The following is a 19138-nucleotide window of genomic DNA, read 5'->3' as shown; positions in this document are numbered from 1 at the left end:
ATTGAAGTCTTTAAAAACAAGTTTTTGAAGCAGACCATCAATAGTAAAACGAATATCTTAGGTAACGTACACATTAAAGGCTAGTGTAAAGCAGATACTAGAGGTGTTAGCAGATGTGCAAACATGCGCAGTGGTTGTGATTTAACGCAGCCGACTCGCCCTCGTCCACAGACCCTTTGCAAGCTTGCGGCCGGCCGTCGTCTAGCCTGAATACTTAGAAAAAACGTCTTTGAGCAACCCACCGGTAATTGACTTTGTCATAGTTCCGTGGTTGACATGCAGTGCATGATCAGTAATAGAACATGCCTAGGTCATCATGGTTTTTTTACAAGTCATTGTCTTAAAACCAGTCTAGAGGTGTGCACGTGACAGTCAGATATAATACCTTATTTACTCGCATGTGACATGACGTTTTCTTCATATTTTTGTTATAATGTCACCCCTCGCGTTACTATCGTGCTCATGTTACAATCAAATAAATATGGTGTGTGTAATATACAGCACGGTGCTTACACAACCTAGGTTTTCAAGTGCTTCCTTCAACGTTTTCAAGGCAAGTTTTCATAAAGGCTTGTGATATTATCCATAGCGCTAATGTATGTGCATTGGTGGAAGTTGACGCCGGAGGCTGTCAACTATGAGTACTGTCGATCATTATTTGCTCTTATAAAAACGTTTTCTGGTTGTGGCATTCGTGAATACAATTACACTGGTCTCGAAGCTCGTATATCCTCGTCCGATCATCATGCACAGCGGCATGGTTCATGTTGGCATTTGTTTGTATGCCCGAATGTTTCTGACCATGCTCAACAGGGTGGCGCTACATGTCAGCGTAAACTCCAGCCCTAGTTCCCCATTTAGGAGAGTTGCTTGTTGGGCAAGTTGTTATATACTTAGTTAACTACGAATGAAGCCACGAAACGTTGAAATCGGAAAAATCCAGAGCAGCAGAAACAGACACACAGAGCAGAGATGTGGCACTAACAAATGACGTTTATTTCGAAAAAAAACCCTTCCTCCCAGGTCCGTACAGCACATGTGGAGATAAAAAAAAAACAAGGCATAAAAAAACAAGCTAATCTAAGCAGAACACCTCTGTGCTAGAAAGAAACATTCTTTCCTGGTGAGAAAAACTGAAGCTGCACTAACACATTTGTTTGGATGAAGTTTCCAGATATGGAATGCCTAACAATTTCCCGTTCTCGCTGCATCTTAGCCTTACCTAAAATTGTAACCTTATCAAACAGGGGCGTTCAACCAAACAACTTGCAATACAAATGCAAGTTACGCCAGTGCCTGAAAATAGAATATTTTCATGTTCCCTCAACTGATCATTGATACATCAACCAGACTGTCCAATGCAAAACTTGTCACAACTTAAAGGTACGCAATACACTGCACATGTGTTACACGTGCAGTATTTCTTGACATGTTTTATGTTGCAAATCCTCCTTTTTGTGCCAAGCAGCACACCCCTCTTTCAGCACAACCCTGTTCTGCACTCAGCACGACCTGTGAGCGTGCTGAGTGCAGAACAGACCAGTTTGGCATTAATCCTGGCCACAACCTTTTTAAATCTGAGTGATATGCCATGTACGTATGGCGTAACTACAAGGCTACAGTCAAAGTGTGAAACAGACTTCACTGCATCTCACATGCACAACTATACAGAGTTGAGAGAAAGCATGAGAAAGAGCATGCAGTCTTGACAGGGACGGGGCGGTGTGGGGGGCTGGACGCGTGAGTACCTCTTTCAGTCAGCCCAGCATTAAACGATGTCAATGATGTAAATGATGATGCCCCCTACTTTAGCAAAGGCTTTCCGAAAAAAATGTTCTTCTAATGCGTGCCCACCCAATCCGATTGTAATCTATGCTCGTTCCAAGGGTTGAGCAACCTGAGGGCCTCATGCAAGCCTCTTCTCTTACAGCATCCCTCTACACATCTAATGCTGCAACTTTCTGCTCACCTCTGTTAGCACGGCTCACCGTGCGAGCAATATGAAAATCAAAGTTCACAGTTGTAAGATGAAATGTGCTCATGTTTGCCTGTGCACATATTCACACCATAGTGAGTGAATTAACTTGTGCATAAATGCTCACTGCCATGTACAGGGACGATAAATCTAGCTCTTTTTATGACTGTTAGACGCTTATCGATATCTTGCCTTCAGGCAAAGCGGCAACTTTTTGTGAAATGCACTTTTCAGCAGTATTTACCCTACTGCATACAGCAGGCTACTATCAGTTCCAGTTTGCTTGAAAAGAAGAAAAAGAATGTTGACAATGATTTAGGCTCGTGCAAATAGTGCATTTTAAGTTCTAAGCAAATACTGATTTTGGCCGAATAAATTCGAATCAAGCATTACACATATTGCATATTATATTATAAAGAAATATTGACATATTTTTAGTTCCACTTAATTTAAAGTATCCACTTAATTTAAGTATCCACTTAAATAATATACACAATAAGTTTTGAAACTGAAACAAGGCCTGTGTAATTGTCATTATTTTTACATCAAAGAAAGTGGAGGCAACTTTGAATTGTAGCAGGATACATGACTTCTGGTAGAATACAAGTGATAACCTATAAAGTATGTTATGTTTTAAAATTTGCTATACTTAGAGCATATAAGTCAGTAGAACAAGTTTTTAAACTTGTAAAATAAATCGATGTCAGGGTGATCGCTTCATTTAACCTTGAAGAGGAGCTTCGTGCCAGTGCAGATTCTCCCTAGACTACATTTTCATGGCTTAACATCGTGAAAATATATTCAAGGAGTGAATACCACGTTTACAGAAAATTACATGCCGACTAAATATAGACATCTGGCTAGGTGCTTTCATGGGTAAGCACCCCTCCACTGCAATTAAACCACCTTTACAGGGATTCCACACAGCTTAATAATCATCTATTCGTTCGTTTCAAATACTTGAAAATTTATAATAACTTAAATTTAATTCAAAGCATTCAAATAATTTCAAAAACCTATTGATTTCTGGTTAGTCACATACAGGTACTCTGTGAACATGTCTGGCATCGAAACTACCTCAATCTTTGCTGGATGTTGCAGCATGTGAAAACAGCAGCAGTCTACCAAATATCTAAGTAGTCAACCTTATATGTTCAAGGAACTTTATTTGACAAAAATACTGTTATGTTACAATAACGAGCTACCCTTTGGCATTTTATTTGCTCAGCTTTTCAACAACTGTATGCACTCCATGGAGTGTTCTAAGTGGTAGTCAAGTAGCCACTTATCAAACCACTCGTGCTTGACAAGGTAAGAAAAGACAGCGAACTCTGTTAATCGTGCAAAAGTGACTGAAGTGAGAGTTAAAATAATGGCTCGGTTATTACTCAGTTTAGAGCATGGTGAGGAACCAACCTGATGCAAAGTAAGCCACGATTGTGAGCACTTATAAACACTGTGACTGCAGAGAGTTATTGGTAGCCTTTCGTGCACACGCACACACATTGTGCAGTGAGAAATTAAGTAAAGCCAAATTTGACCCTATTTCGCACTATCCAAACTAAAACCAAATCAGCATTGCCAGCTGCAATGCTTTGTGCTTTAACAAAGCTTTCAACGAAAAGACTTTTTATTCAGTATGGACGGAGCCCAATGTATGTACACTTATGAGCTCTGTACAAGCCCAATGTATTTACATTAACTAGCTTCGTACAAAGCTTCTTGGAACATCAAATGCATTAGGTCTCACAGTCAGAATTCAAAAATTCACCGGCATTTCAAAACCTTGGAAGACTTGACAACCGCCCGTCTGGAACACCTCACGGCTTGGTCGATTTCTTTGCGCCCTCCTTTAGAATTGGAACATGTTTACATTCATATCCACTTGGAATTCAGACAAGTCATTAGCGGGATCGAGCGAGGCCATGTGGTCACCAAAGTCTTGCACCTTTTGCCGAGTAATTGGTAGCGGCTTGGTGCCATGACGGATCGCCATGTGCTGAGTCAGCTGATACCTTCAAAAGAGGCAGGAAAGCTACAAGTCAGTCGTCTCAAACACTTCTTAAATGTGCACACAAGCATATCATGAGGGAGGCTGCACCACACAGCTGATACACATTGGGCTCAGATGTGTCGCCATTATTGCCCACTCCCATCCTACCCCCAATAAAGGGAGTCACAAATGCTTGGTCAGATAGGATGAATATTGAGCACATTGATGTAGGTTCATCTTGGCTAACCGAGCGATTGATAAATCAAACCTGCTTGCTAGATAAAACCTGCTGGTCTCTTGATAGATAAAACCTTTTTTTGATAAAACATATGCACTCTTCAGGAACTCTGTAAAAATATCCACAGAAATTATAGAGGTGCTTTTTATAAAAGATAAGAAAGGGTTGTAAGGTGTCAGTTAGACGTCCATTGCTTTACTGGATAAAATATTCCATGTCTAAGAGTGCATAAAAATCTTAAATCACCCCATGCCTGGTATTTGCAGTGGCAATGGTTTTACAATGGTAGTGGCAGTGGGGTAGATGTCCACTGCCACCACCACTGTTCGTAACCACTATCGCAAGAAGTGAAAAAAAAAATGAACAAAAAAGACTATGTCTAAAAATGTTGGCCACTCTTCCTCATTATTACCATCAATCTAGCATGGGCATCAATCTAGCGGGTAAATTTCTGGGCCCTCAGCTTCACTTTTCAAAATATTGCTACAGTGGGTCTATTCCATAGCGAACAAGTAGCAGCAACAACAGAGGAGCACAGAGTGCTTGGGGTGCTTCGTAGACTCAGCAATAAACGTTTTCGTTTACGCCGTGATGTGCTGGTCATGATATATTGTATGTATATTTGCCCAATATAGGAGTTTGGCTGTGCCTTATTTTCTGGAGCACCCGCCTACAAAATAGACCGCTGGTACTACTAGAATGTGAAGTGTTACGTTTATGTCTTGGACTTCCTGAATTTCTCACAAGTAATACTTTATATAAGAAAGCGCACCTGCCTTCTCTTCGTGTTAGGTTCCAAATACTAGCAGTTCGCACCTTCCTATAAATATATACATCCCCACAGAGGAGGTCGCAACATATTTTCATTAATGAGCTGGCATCCTTTTTTAACCAACAGTGGTCTAGATTAAAGCAACCACAAGTCATCGTTGTACAGAAGCTCTTGGAAACATTACAAGTTGACCTTCATGAGGTACTGGTACTTAAAACACCAATTCAAACAATGAAAATAGAATTTCACAATATATTTCCTAATAATTACAAAAATCTCCCCAGTAGATACCTATGGTCCTTTCCTTTGGAGCAACTGAAAAAGAATTTAGCAACAGGAATGTTTGCGAGGCCGTGTGCGATTTTCTAAAGGCGACAAAACGAATAAAATCTTAAGCTTAGGCATAAGTTCACTTTACTTCAAACCATATTAGCTTCCTTGATTTCTTTATTACCTCAACTTATTTTGTTTCTAATCTATTGTTTACCAATCAGTTCTTTGTTTAAACAGCCTTATCTCCTGGTAAACGAATTTGATCTCACAATGAGGCACCGCCTGTTTCATGGCCGATCCCCCGTAATGGGTTGCGCCAGGACTTTGAGGAATAACTAACCAACCAACCACTCACCGTCCAGCTCTTACAAATAAACCTCTTTTAAAAACCTCATAACAACATCACCGGCGGTGCCTGTTATACTGCATTGACACCTACCACCTACCTTGCCAACAATAAGCAGCCACTCTGCACTCTCGGCCATGACTAAAGTGACAGTGATGATGGTTAAGAGCCTTGTATACTATTCCATAGCTCGGCATACTCACTCATGAGTACACTCACTCAGACTCACTCATACTCATTTGAACGTGGTGAGTGTGAGTATGAGTACTGATGAGTCAGTACTCATCAGTGCGAGTAGTCATGAGTACGAACGTGAGTGAGGGCCTAGATTGTGAGTAGGTATGAGTTTGAATGTGAGTGAGTACTCATGAGTGTGAGTAAGAGTGAGTATGAACATGAGTGAGTACTCTTAGTGTGGATATAAGTGAGTATGAACGTGAGTGAGTACTGATGAGTGTGAGTAAGAGTGAGTATGAACGTGAGTGAGTACTGATGAGGGTGAGTAGAGTGAGTGAGTACTGATGAGGGTGAGTAGGAGTGAAACCCCACTAATCAATCAATTCACTGCCAACACTGTTGTCCGTACAACCACTAAGCTGTCAGAAAAAATAAAAAAGGCACTAGGACTGCATTTGACTTGAACCCGAGACCTCTGTGTAGCCGTCAAGTATCCTATCTAAGAGAGATGTTGGTTCTATAAATTTCTTCACAAAAAGACTCTATACCAGTGTCACGTCGGGCAAGGAACCATGTTAACATAAGTAATATAGTGTCGTAGAAGAGCAAAATAAAAACAGGTGCCACACAATGTGAACTGCATGATAAGTAGCTCAAATGCTTCCAACCTATCACAAAAAACCCAGCCATGATTCATTGTTATCAGCCACATCCTAAAGAGGGCATAATGCCTTACATGAGTAGCACGTACCTGACTTATCTGCAGAATAAGGAATACAGTGGCATATTAGGTGCTTCCTTAGTTATTGAAAGTTACGGTGGCTTATGCCATAGCGGGTACCTAGATAAGTACTTGTGTTATGTTTGAATTCTGCACCCCTGTAAAGATCTCAGTAAACAAAACTCCTGTTAAACAAAACACACTTTCCTGGTCCCTTCAGGTTTTATTTATCGAGAGTCCAGTGTATGTTATCATTGTGTACAACGAAAATTCACTTGAAAGTAAAAGCTGCACCATGTCCCCTTATCATCTTCTGACCTAATTGAACGGTTAGTCAAAATGATTCTTGGTCAAGGTCACCATAGCATACAGACAAGACGACTAGTACAATGAGAACAACCTGGAGGAATGTCTGAACCGTGGTAACAAGAAAGAAAAAAGCACTTTTGACTTACGATTCATCACTTTTGCCAATGTGTACTGCAAAACCAATGAAACAAAAAAATTCCGTGCGAGCCGGGTGCGTTGTAGCATTTTAATTAGCCTAGTATTCTGTTTTTGAGGTTATAGTTAACTTGAAGGGGTAAGAATTTCAGAAATAAGTTACGTTGCAATACAGTAAACACCCTGACATATACTGATGATGTTCCTAGTTGTTTGCAAAGTACGGTGTTCATTTCTTCCTTCAAACTTAAGTTCTGATAGAGGCCATGACAGAGCTCAACAGCATCTGTGATTACTCTAGACAGCTTATACAAATTTTCATGTGTGGGGGAAGAAAGAAGATTAGAGAAAATGCTGTGAAAATCCTGCAGCCTAAATAGCAACTTAGCTCCCTCGGCCTGTAGGCCTCATCATGGCCAATGGTGACCATACGAAACACCCTTCGTTTCTGTGAATGCCAGTGGTTCATCCATAGTGCTTTATAGTAGGTAGTTAAAGGAACACTAAAAGCAATATATTTTTTTGTGTATTGGTAAAGTATAGTTTCACGATTTTGAAAACACCTCTCTTACTGCGACACGACGCTTAGTAAGCGAGAAAAGGCGATAAAAGAAAAAGTGTGTCGCGACACCAACTTGAAATTCTTACACCAAGCACAGTGATGTAAGAAATTTTGAAGGTGTCTACAGGGTCCTATGTAGTTTCCAATTGATAAAAATGAAGTAAATTGTAATCTGTGGGTGCCAAATGACATAGAATACGAAGTTTCAGAAAATTTCGTCGAGCCAATGCCACAAAAATATCAAAAAGACATTTTGAGATTTCTTGCATCACGCGCACAGATCCTGGTGCAAAACATAAAAATGAAACTTCGACCTTGCTTTTCTTCACTAATAATGAACTTGTGATAGTGAAACATACATCATAAGTGTTCTCAGAGCGCAGTTAGTCAATCTTAACTAAGTGATTGATCCTCTTTAGTGTCCCCTTAAAGGAGCAGTGACATCAACTTGATGCATGTCACTATTTTGTGACAACATGTAGTTATCAATCCCCTAGTAATAATTCGGTACTAATAATGCAACATAAGGATGAATTAATATATGAAGTATCGATTGGTATTAGCAGTATCGAAACCAATTCAAAACGGGAGCAAAACCTGCAAATTCATAGCGATGCCAGCGCTGCCAAGCAGTCCCCTCCTATGGTCCCACCCCATCTGATCTCGTGGCCACACGAAATGGTGACACAGGTTTTAGTAAGCATTTCATCTGCTCAGCGTGCACAAGTATAGGCATGTCCTAGCCACCGCAATTGTCGTCACTGCTGTCATCAGCATCCACAAGGGACGATGAAAACGCTGATAAATGTGGAATCGTGGGGATTAGCGGCATGCCGAATCGTTTTCGATTCGATCCTCTTCTAAGCAGTGATTCCTAAACAAATGCTAGACCGAGTAACCACGTGGTAACTTGAGACGCATGCTTGGAATCCACACTGGCTGGTAAATGGTAAAACGTACAAACACTGTGTGTGTGTCATGATGACCATAGCTTCAAATAATCACAATTGTGCTCATGACTCCAGGATATTTCACTCGAAGCGGCACAACGAAAACACTGGATTCACACGAATGCGCTGCACTAACCAAACAAAACGAAGCAAGTGAAGCAATTGCTGGGCAGCTAGGCATCACCCCCAGATGATACGACATAACAACAATGTGATGACAGCACAAAAATTGTCAACGCCATCCCTACTCGCTCATCATCACTCCTTGCCTAAGACATGTCCTAGGAGCTTGCTATACGTCACAATACTGTTTATGTCTCATGGCCGGGAAAGCACTCCTGAGCCTTTGGATACACTTTTAGCTTGAAACAGAATAACTTCTACGTAATGCACGTCATTCATACTCCGCTAAAAAGCTCATGCATACCAAGGAATCGAATGAATGCTACATCTCGAGTCCGAAAGTTGGTGTCACTGCTCCGTCAAAGATCTGTACAGCAACTGCCTCTGCTAAAAAATGGGCACACTGTTTATTGAATAAGAGGTGAAAAATTTATTCAGCTTTGAAGATAGCCCATGAATTTGCTTAATTCAAAGCAGTGCATGGTTGTTTATGAATTCTATGATACACATGAAGCACGCCAAGAGAGAAAAAAGGAAAATCATGTGGCTATGAAGGATCTACATGCTGACAGAATACTAATGAATTGAGTGGCCACACCACATATCCACTCATATCGCTCGTATCATATTTATCTCAAACCCAGCGATGACTGCTAGGTGGTGCTAGTGCCATACATGGCTGCTATAAAGTCTCTCTGTAGACACGGGCACTCCGCAAAAATGGTCTTGTATCATGCACAAAGGTGTGCACTGAAGAGCCTTCGAGAAGACAACCTGTTTCATTAGGTATCACAAGACTGACCTGCGCTGGAAGCTCTTTGGGCAGAACTCGCACCGGTGGGGCCTCTCCTTGGTGTGCCGTAGCTGGTGCCTGCGGATGGCACTCTCAAAGCGACTCACAAATGGGCAGTAATTACACTGCAGCAGCTGGCAGCGCCTGTGCGTGCCCAGAGAAAGGGCACCAGGGCTTTCAGGAAGACCTGCACGACAAGTACAGGTGGTGGGGGTGGAGGGGAAATCCCTTAGCAGAGTGCATTGGCCACTTTGGGAAGGTTGAAACATTAAATACAAGAGGGCATTTAATTAGAGTATACAAAAGAAAATTAAATGAGCAGGACGAGCTCAAGGTTAAGGAGGACTGTTGTTGTTGAAGGGCTTTCACAAGAAAATGTGCTTGCATAAACGAAGAATTTGTCAGTGCTGAAATTCCTTATGTGCACTAGTGATATTGTTACGTGAGAATAATACTGTCAGTCGTAAGCCACATTACAGCACACTCAAATTCTTTAACATAACAATACGTTAAAACAGATGGGGAGGTGCTTCTTGCACAAAACAAGGGGTGATTTGCTTGAAGGCTTTATAGGACAAACTTTATATGCTTACTTGAATGTTAGCTCTGATGACTTTTTTTTACGTGTATGGATCTCACTGAAATTCACTGCATACATTCCCTTGTAAACTTCAGTCACTTGTGCAAAATTGTAAGTTACACTGTTGAGCAGGTTGCTTACAAATGAATTTTGATTGATTACCTCGAACCATAGAGTTTCATAAAATAATACCTAGAGAGAAACCTGGCGCTAATATCGAGTATCTCCATGGGAATTATGGGAAGTACAGGCTTCGGTATGAATAGGGTTAGCTAGCGAACTGTCCACAGACTTTTTCCACAGTTTTAGTTTCATTTTTCGCGCAGCACGGGCAGTGGGGTGCGATGAAAAGCACTGAAGCAGCATCATTGTTGTTCCAAAAGGCTTAAGACCACTAGATCTTAAGTTTGCCACGACATTGAATCTTTACAAGTCGTATTTGACAGTTTAAATGAGGTGTCGTCCACTCATCGCTGGGAATAAATGTAGAGTCTCATGCTAGTGCAGAATATTACACCGAGTTCATGTTTTTTCACAAGCACGCCATGCCTAAACTCGTTATAAATCGACTACAAAAGGATAACGAAGCTAGCCAGACGCACCGTCAGGCTTCGCTGACTCGACTTCACAACAAAACCAGAGGTGCGCTGGGGGCAGACCACTTGCACCAATGCCTCCTAGGAGGCGTTGCTTGGACAGACGCACGTAACATTTCATAAGACGAAACGTTAAGCGTTTCTCAATTGACACGTACTGTACTGTTATTTCTATAAATACATAATGTGTATTTTCAAGAGAAAAACAATCATGCTTGTTTTCATGTGTTGTAAAAAATAATTAATTAAATCTTAATGCCAAATCTGGAACGCAATGGCAGAGCAATGCATACTCAGGTTTAAATTTTCCCAGGTTTCACTTTTGCCGCCTCAACACGAAAGCTTTTAGAAATAAAGTTTGAGTACAAATAAATGAAGCAAGTTTCAAATAAATATGAGTTTATATCACTTTGTTTTACAATCCGAAAAGAAGCGTCACGAATCTCAAGAACGTAATCCATTTTAAGTGGATCAGAAGCCTGTACTTCCCATAGTTCCTATAGGGGTAACAAGCGCCGCTGAAGGAGCCCGCATAGACATTAGCGCCAGATTCCCTACTAAGTATTGTTGTATGAAACTCTATGCCTTGACCTGCTTATACATTGCATTCCTAGTTACTATTCAGTATCAGATGGCATGCCCTGTCCAGAAAACTAAAGTTTGTGGTTACAAAGATCATAACCAGATAAAAAGCAAAAAAGTCATTGCTAAGAAGTATGTAGAAAAACGTACACTTTCTTAATATTGTTATGGAAAAAATGCATCAATCTGTCAACAGCGTGTTGAACATTTCAGCAATAGGACCATCAAATTAAAATGCTGGGGAAGTATGAACCAAATTTTGAACAATGCAAAGCTTCTCATACAAGGGCAGACCCAGAATGTCAGAGAGTTCATATACGATGAACTGGCACTGCTAAAAGACCCTATTCAACCAGGAACATGGCACGAATGGTGCAGTGTGTTCACACTTCTAACGAGCACTTGCCCTTTGGGGCTTTGCAATGAAATATTAAGTGAGGAGAATGAATAAAGTCCTTGAAAAGTTGACTAAATACATGCACCTTTTCTGATACACATATGAAATTCACGAGCAGTAACACCTTACAGATGCACAACAACGATGCAATTTACTAACCGTTGCGTAGAGCACATAAGTGGTCGAAAACATGCATGAACTTAGAAGCAATGCTGTTTTTGATGTCATCACAGTTTTCTTCAGTGAATTAATACTTATGTAGCCGACTTAGAAATTTATGCAAATTAATTTCTAATTGTATACTGTGACAAAACATGCGTGTAATTCTAACATTAGTTGAAATTCATAAACATTGTTATAAAAATTTTAAGCAGTTCAAAAGAATGAATGCGAGAGAAAAATATGCCTTCAGGAAACAGTACAGGTTAAAATTTTATATTTCACACAAATAGCAGCCGAAAAAAGAAACACTCCTCACAAAGAGAAAAAACACAATACTTGCTACTTTCGTTGTGAATACTACAGATTTTCCCGCTCACTTTAATCCAAGTGCCAGCTTAAAAAATTTGCTTGTCATTGGACTAATCGGAGTGCCAATCTATTTAATTTATGTGCCAAACATTTAAGCCAAGTGCCAACATATTTAATCTAAGCGCTAACTCAACTAGGCCGCGGGCCAGTGAGTTTAATCCATGCACAACAAGCATGATACGGGGCGCAATTACGGCATTACGATCGAAATGCAGTTCCTACAATATATAAGATAAAGGTCACATAGTATAATAAATCACTATTATTTGTATTAGCCGCTGGTATTTGTGAAAAAAATTACTGCCGTTTTTTGCGTGAGCAGTGTTGGCTATGTACAAGTTTTTATATGAGTGCTTGGCCCGCGTGAAATCATTTTAATGGCAAGAAAATAAAAAGCAGGACCATGTTAAGGAATATTTTGTGCTCGTCACTGAAGCTCATAATTAGATTTGTATTACATTACTGGGACAGGCGATAAAATGCAAAAAACAGACAATGGTTATTGGAGTGCCGAAATGCATACCAAGATATGGAAAACCTGGCCGTGGGCAGCAATGGGTCAAAAGCAGGTACGTAATCAAGAAATTAGGAGGCCCCCAAAGGTGCAGCGAGAATTACAGATAATTTGACAAGGGTTTCTTCTTGCAGTGACCATAGGACATAAGCCTATGGTCCTGACGTTGACATCGGAAGTCATATTTTACATTCATATTAACTGTTCTCTTTTTATTCAAATAAAATTATGTGTATCCAATGAAACACACATATTTCAAGTAAAAACACTTCAGCAACATTAGTGTCATCTGTTACATGAAAACAGCAGTATCTCCTTTGATGCATTTATAAAAACCTAATTCCACATAAACACAAATGAATACAAGTTAAGTTTTAAATTGTTATTTCTGATTTCAAGAACGGAAGAATATGATCTGTCGGCCACCATCATTCTCACCGGGCTGAGTAGACCACTGCGAATGCCTCAGCGAATCGACAGCCCAATCCGCCTGCTGAGCAGAGGACATGAGTCTCTGCATATGTGATGGTTTAAAGGATTAGCTGGAATAATGCAGTAGCAATGAAGCATATAGACTTACATAGACTCTATGAGCGAATACATTAGGTACCCTTTATTACAATTAATATGAAGTTTTTTTTATATTTGAAGCTATGACACCAAAACGTTTGGGGAATATAGCACTGCACCTCATTTCATAACCGCTAGCAAGTACAGCGAGCAAAAAGTTTTTCCTGTCGCTTTATGTTAATATAAGCCCGACAATTAGACTGTATAAAGTGGCAAACCATGTGCTTCTGGTGCATGGACTAAACTGACTGGCACCTGAAATAAAGCAGTTGGCAATTGGATTAAACATGGTGGCACTTGGATTAAACTCGCTGGTACGCGGACAAATTGAGTTGGCATTGAATTAAATGTATCGCGCATGGATTAAATAGTTGGCGCTTAGATTATTTCAATAGCGTGTAGATTGTTAAAGCTGGCACATGGATCAAAGTGAGAGGGAAAACCTGTAGTTGACGTTAGCTTTGGTTGATACAGCAAAAAAGAACATGTCTAATGAAACCTCTGAGTGCTTCTGCCTTGCACGACCGGTGGCAATTTCCCATCTCGCAGCGTCTTTGTTGTACAGGTATGTTTTTAACCCTCTGTTTGAAATTTCATGCTGCAATGACATTGCATGCTTACTGGGAGGTGCTGCAACTACAAAGACCTAGAAGAAGCTTCGAAAATTGTTGTGCTGTAACTGATTTCCAGCACCAGTGCACTGCATGGTGTGCGGCAATGCAGATGGGAAATGCCCTTGCTTCGTTTGGTTTTATTGAGTGATTGCAACGAAGATGCACGAAAATTTATCTTTATGTTTATCTACACCCCCTTACAGGGGTGGTAGAAGTTGATTTCCATCTCTTTTGGTGCTTCTCTAAGCTTATTTGTCACCGGCCCTCGTGAGGCATTTTCGTTCTCCTTGATTATCGAGTTTATTCTGCCCAAGGCAGCCAGCACAACTTGTGACACCACGAAGAGAATGAAGACGCCTGCCATGTGTGTAAATGACAATAAGGCGCTGTGTGCAGACAGTGCTTCAAGAACTATCATGCAATGCAATACTAGTGAGCATTCTGTTGTTCCGAGTGATGCCGACAGAAAAAAATCATTTCTAATTTTTCTTTACAATTTTTTTCCCGCTCTACACATTTTGATACATTAAAAAGCGGCAATAAAGTAGTTTTACCACTCGTGAAAGTTTTTTTTAGAATAATTTAACACTCAAAGGGTTAACACGTTACTAAGAACAAAGATGAAAGCAGTTGCATTCAACATGTGCTATTGATGTCTTGACGCATATCCAAAGTGTGGTCACACTCTCAGCTTTACGTGGCACGTGTGGTGATGCAGTGAATATGGTCTGCAAGAGAAGAGAAAAGTGACTTGTCTGGCTACAGCTATTTTTAGACTCTGTACTTAAAGGCCAGCTGCATGCAATTTCTATTCCTAAACAGTCAAGAATCACATGGCACAATTACAAAGAAACCATGATGCAAAACATGGTGAACTATGAGTGGGTACAATAAGAAAGGCTTAGGGAGTGTCAATTTCTTTAAAATTGTCTTTGATTTAAGAAAAAACCTGTTTCGTCACAACTCACTGGAAGATGGTAGATGATTTGAAATGTGCGGGCTTTCGGCATGACTTAAGAGAATAGACAGCTTGAGGTAATGCACGAGAGCGTTTGTAATACTTTTTGATTCACCAGAAGCACGGAACAGATACCAATTAAAAGCTGCTGATGAGAAAGTCACATTATTACCGACCCTTTAGCTGGATCAACCAGAGACACAACTAACCTGTGACTGATTTTTCATGATGGACTTTACAAGCATAAAGAGCCCAACAAAACAAATGGAATGAGATTTGTATGAATAGTGAACAAAGTTCCCTTGACATAGGCATTTTCGCATACACCCTGCTTTAAGTTGAAGCGCAAACTTTCAACTTTGAGTTTCAACGTCTTTTTTTGCATTCGCCTGCCAAGATCAGTTATGTGCAGAGTGCTAAGATTTGTACTACAAATAGATTTACGTGAAGTATGCAATATGCTTGGAAATGACAAATTCTTAAAGGCGTCATGAAGCCTACGTCATCTTGACTTAATGCATGCCACCATTCATGCTCTTAAAGGGGCCCTGCGGCAATTTTGCAAATAGCCGTAGAACAGATTCAGTAAAGGGGCTTATTGCCTCACTAATTGACTGCTGCAAAAGTATTTAGAATCGATCCAATACGACCGGAGATACAAAGATGTCATTACATGCTGCAATGGCTTTCTCTCTTTCTGTTGAAAGCACTGAAAACTAACCAGAGATGGATGGTACTGAGAAGAAGGTATGTCACGTGCACCTCACGATCTTGAGCCCTTCTTTCTTTGTGCGTTTCTTTGAATGCCTGACTTTTCAGTGTAATCGCGTGTGCACATACAGACTGGTTGTGGCTTTTCGTGGCGGCCCCAGCAACTCTCTAGAGCCCCATGCTCAAATCAGCTAAGGTGTCAAACTTGTGCCTGTGACGCAATGATTTTTGTGTACATGCATCATTTGTCGAGAGAAGAAAAAGCGATTTTTAGCTGACACTGAGAATTTATTGAAAATTTCAGGCTGCATGCTGTGCTAAAATCTTTGGATCGCACGTACTCAGGAGCCTCCACTGCTGATCGGCAGTGTTTTCTGACCACGCTCAAAAACTGTCGCAGGGTCCCTTTGAAGAGTTAAGCACTGCGTAAAAACTAAACTAAGTTGACAAGTTGGCATGTGCCATGCAAAAGAAACGTGACAGCAGCATGCAGCATTGCAAAAAATATGTAAAGATTTAAATGGCAAGTGAGCAATGAGGAAACCAGAATGAAACAAGAAAATGATGCCTCTTTACAATGACAAAAAATCAGCGAAAAGAAAGACATCTATAAAGGTAACACACAACGAAAAACTGTTTCTTGCCACTTCTATGTGATGTGTTCTGCATTACACATGCTGCTGAGCTTACAAGGCAGCTCGCCTTCATGGCGAAAATTCATGCGAAATGATGGCACAGCCCCATCTGGGCAACAGTGTGGCATTTCAGTACAGTGTGGCAACAGTACAGTGTGGCGTTTCACCTGTATGACCGGAGTGGCTCGGCTGGCTTCAGAAAAAGCTAGTACTGCCATCATTAAAGCAGTCCCTGCAAAAAGCAACTGAATCCAAAGTGCACGAAAAGTCAGTGGAAAAGCTACAAAGCGCTCCAGCCGCTATATTCGGGTGCCTACAAAAGCCACGCACACATGAGCCGACAGCCACTACCCACTGATCTAACATCTGAAGTGCTAAAGGGTTGCACTGCTACTGTGCATAAATTATCAGTGCATAAAAAGCCATTTACACATATCGAAACTAGTGCATAGTATTTTTTTTTCACATATAACTCGCACGAAATGTAAAAAAGCCCAGAGCTAGAAATATGGTGTGCATTATACATGAACTCCAGTCTATAAGTTGGCCTCACAAGAATATACTGCAATATCTTTTTATTTTTTACTTTCCTACAGTTTGCAGTCATTTTTCTTTAGTGGCACATTTGGAAAATAATGAAGCTTGTAGATCTGTGGTCACACCATTCTTTGGCATGAACTATACCTTATAAATCAGTCAGGGACACTAAATCCAAATAATAATTTTAGGTCAAAGTGAAAGCTCAATGTATGAGAACATCTAAAACGACAATATTATCAACAGCAGTGCCCTACTTAACAAAAAATTAAGGTAAATGCACAAGAATAGATGCGCCACAGTAGAACATTCTCAAAAATATGCCAGTGACATCAGATGAAACGCCTACAAATAATCAATAGTAATCGATCTAGCTGCACGAAATAAAGAACCTTCTATGCATCAAGAGAAGCAATAAAATGCTGCTTGTTTGTTTCTGTTTGAGTCATGGAAAAAAGAACCGCCGGTCGTTACTATGGGAAATGACACAAGTGGTTCAAATATTCAATTTTTGCGTGGTTACACTGGACAGGTCGTGCCATCAAGCAGAGTGCAGCTGAACCAAAACATGTCTGCCATCTTGGAGCCAATGACAGAAATTGTTCAATGGCCGTTTTTGCTGCAGTGGCTCCCGCTTTTGTTCTGGCTACTAGTGTCGGTGACCGCGCAGTAAGGCCGGGCAACGTTATGCACGGCAAGAGTGACCCGAGCCGGTCTGCTTTTTGAGGCGGGTAATATGAGGTGCGCCAACCAGATTCAGGCCACTAAAACGTGATTTTATTTTAAAATAAGCCCTTCCCTGGCACAAAAGTAACACCATGAAGTTTCTGCACCGATATTTCAACAATCAACGTTGACTTAATAGTTGCCTTTAGTGTTCCTGAAAGAACTGAGTTTAGAAAGCTTCGAAAGTTTTTACAGCACTTTATTGGCTCAAGCGCCAGAAGGTCCTTTGAAATTTTTAGCGCGTCACCAACTTGCATGCAGTGAAGTTCGTTTGCTAAATTTAAAGAAAAATAAACGTCCTACTTCTGTGCTCACTCTTTGTGTTCATACTCTAAATGCAAATAAGATGAAAATTCAACAGTTTACAATCAATGAATGCTGCTCACTAGTGTGTTTTAAATGACTATGTTTACATTACTACTACAGTGTTCTTCATACGTCACACTACACGGTTCCTATGTTAGAGCAAAGAGACACTTATACTCTTTCTGTATCTTTGTGGTTGGGGGAGAGTACACAAAGCATACACATATACACTAACACAAAAGTATTCGATTCCAGCCTGGAAGGAGAAGGACCACTTGTCACATTTCCTGCTGAAAGGTTGTTTCATCACTACAAATAGTTGGAGCACTTTTGCGAGAGGTGATAACTAATGGAGCTGACAGGCGCACTTCCATTACTGCTTTTGAGGGCGTTCTTCAAAAGCGCGCTACTCCCTGGGACGTTATCACAATGCACAGTCGACACACGATTTCATGCACAATCACACTGGCGCAGCCCCTAGACTCGACTGCTGACACAGCAAAACATGAGCGGGAGGTGTAGCGCTCTAGTGAAGCTTTGTGAAGATCACTCTGTGCTGAAGGTCCTCCAAGTTTGGCTCTCTTTCGACGAATCCACGATGTCAGTTGATGACATTATTATGCCACGTCATCACTGTGTTTGGGAGGTTACATGCATTTTTGAAGTTCGTGAACAGATGCAGACACTAGGAAATCAAGTACGTTTGCCATTCACACCTCTGTTGTAAGAGAGATCAACAACAAGAAAGCAAACAAGATTCACTGATTTTCTCTGCATCTCCTTTTGCTGCAAGTGCTGTCGAGAGTACTATACCAAGCTGCTAACGGAGAAGGTACATGTTATGGCACACCCTGCATATATCACTGTAGTCTTCAACATGAAACAATGTTTTACATGCTGAAACCCCAACACGATTAAAAAGGCATATCATAGAAAAGGGACTGCTCATTAACTTGGCTACGTCGCCCCTACCTTCCTAGTTTACTCTTTAGCATAGAGACGTTTGACACGCTTGTAGATCCAAGTACAAAAGTCTTGTTGCATTCTGCCTCCATGAAGATTTGACTGCCAAGGCCAAGAACCAATAGCCTATTATTGCACTTAGGAGTACAACACCACACAGGCTAAGCAATCATGGGATCAAAAAGTGGGCCAGTTGGTAATTCATTTTCTTCGAACAGCGAACTGGGAGCGCAGAGAAAACACAAAGGACGAAGCGAGGAACCACACAACACGAGCGCTCAAAAGCGCTCGTGTTGAGCGCTCGTGTTGTGTGGTTCCTCGCTTCGTCCTTTGTGTTTTCTCTGCGCTCCCAGTTCGCTGTTCTAAGCAATCATGGCATGAGAAATTTGAATTTTTAGGATAGTGTACTGCGAGTGATCTCGTTTCCATTTCTGAAAAATCAGCCACATTTACAAAATGATTGACTTTTTCTAGGGCCACAAAAATGATAAGTTAAAATGAACGAACTCGTCTTAAAGGTTCACTTGGCAATGAACATTCAGTACCGGGGA

At 40.8% G+C, this 19138-nt stretch overlaps 1 long non-coding RNA gene across 1 annotated transcript; it reads right to left on the bottom strand.

Moving 5' to 3' along the window:
- Nucleotides 1–973: 973 nt before the first annotated feature.
- LOC119170855 (uncharacterized) lies at nt 974–18804 on the bottom strand. Its single transcript, XR_005109759.2, has 2 exons — nt 9377–18804; nt 974–3990 (listed from the first exon to the last, which is right to left on the bottom strand). It is a non-coding gene; the product is annotated as an uncharacterized LOC119170855 (long non-coding RNA).
- Nucleotides 18805–19138: the final 334 nt, after the last annotated feature.

The sequence above is a fragment of the Rhipicephalus microplus genome, chromosome 2 (genome assembly GCF_043290135.1).
Source record: "Rhipicephalus microplus isolate Deutch F79 chromosome 2, USDA_Rmic, whole genome shotgun sequence".
Taxonomy (NCBI): domain Eukaryota; kingdom Metazoa; phylum Arthropoda; class Arachnida; order Ixodida; family Ixodidae; genus Rhipicephalus; species Rhipicephalus microplus.
The sequence above is the reverse complement of the archived record's forward strand: the minus strand, read 5'-3'. Positions and strand labels throughout refer to the sequence as shown.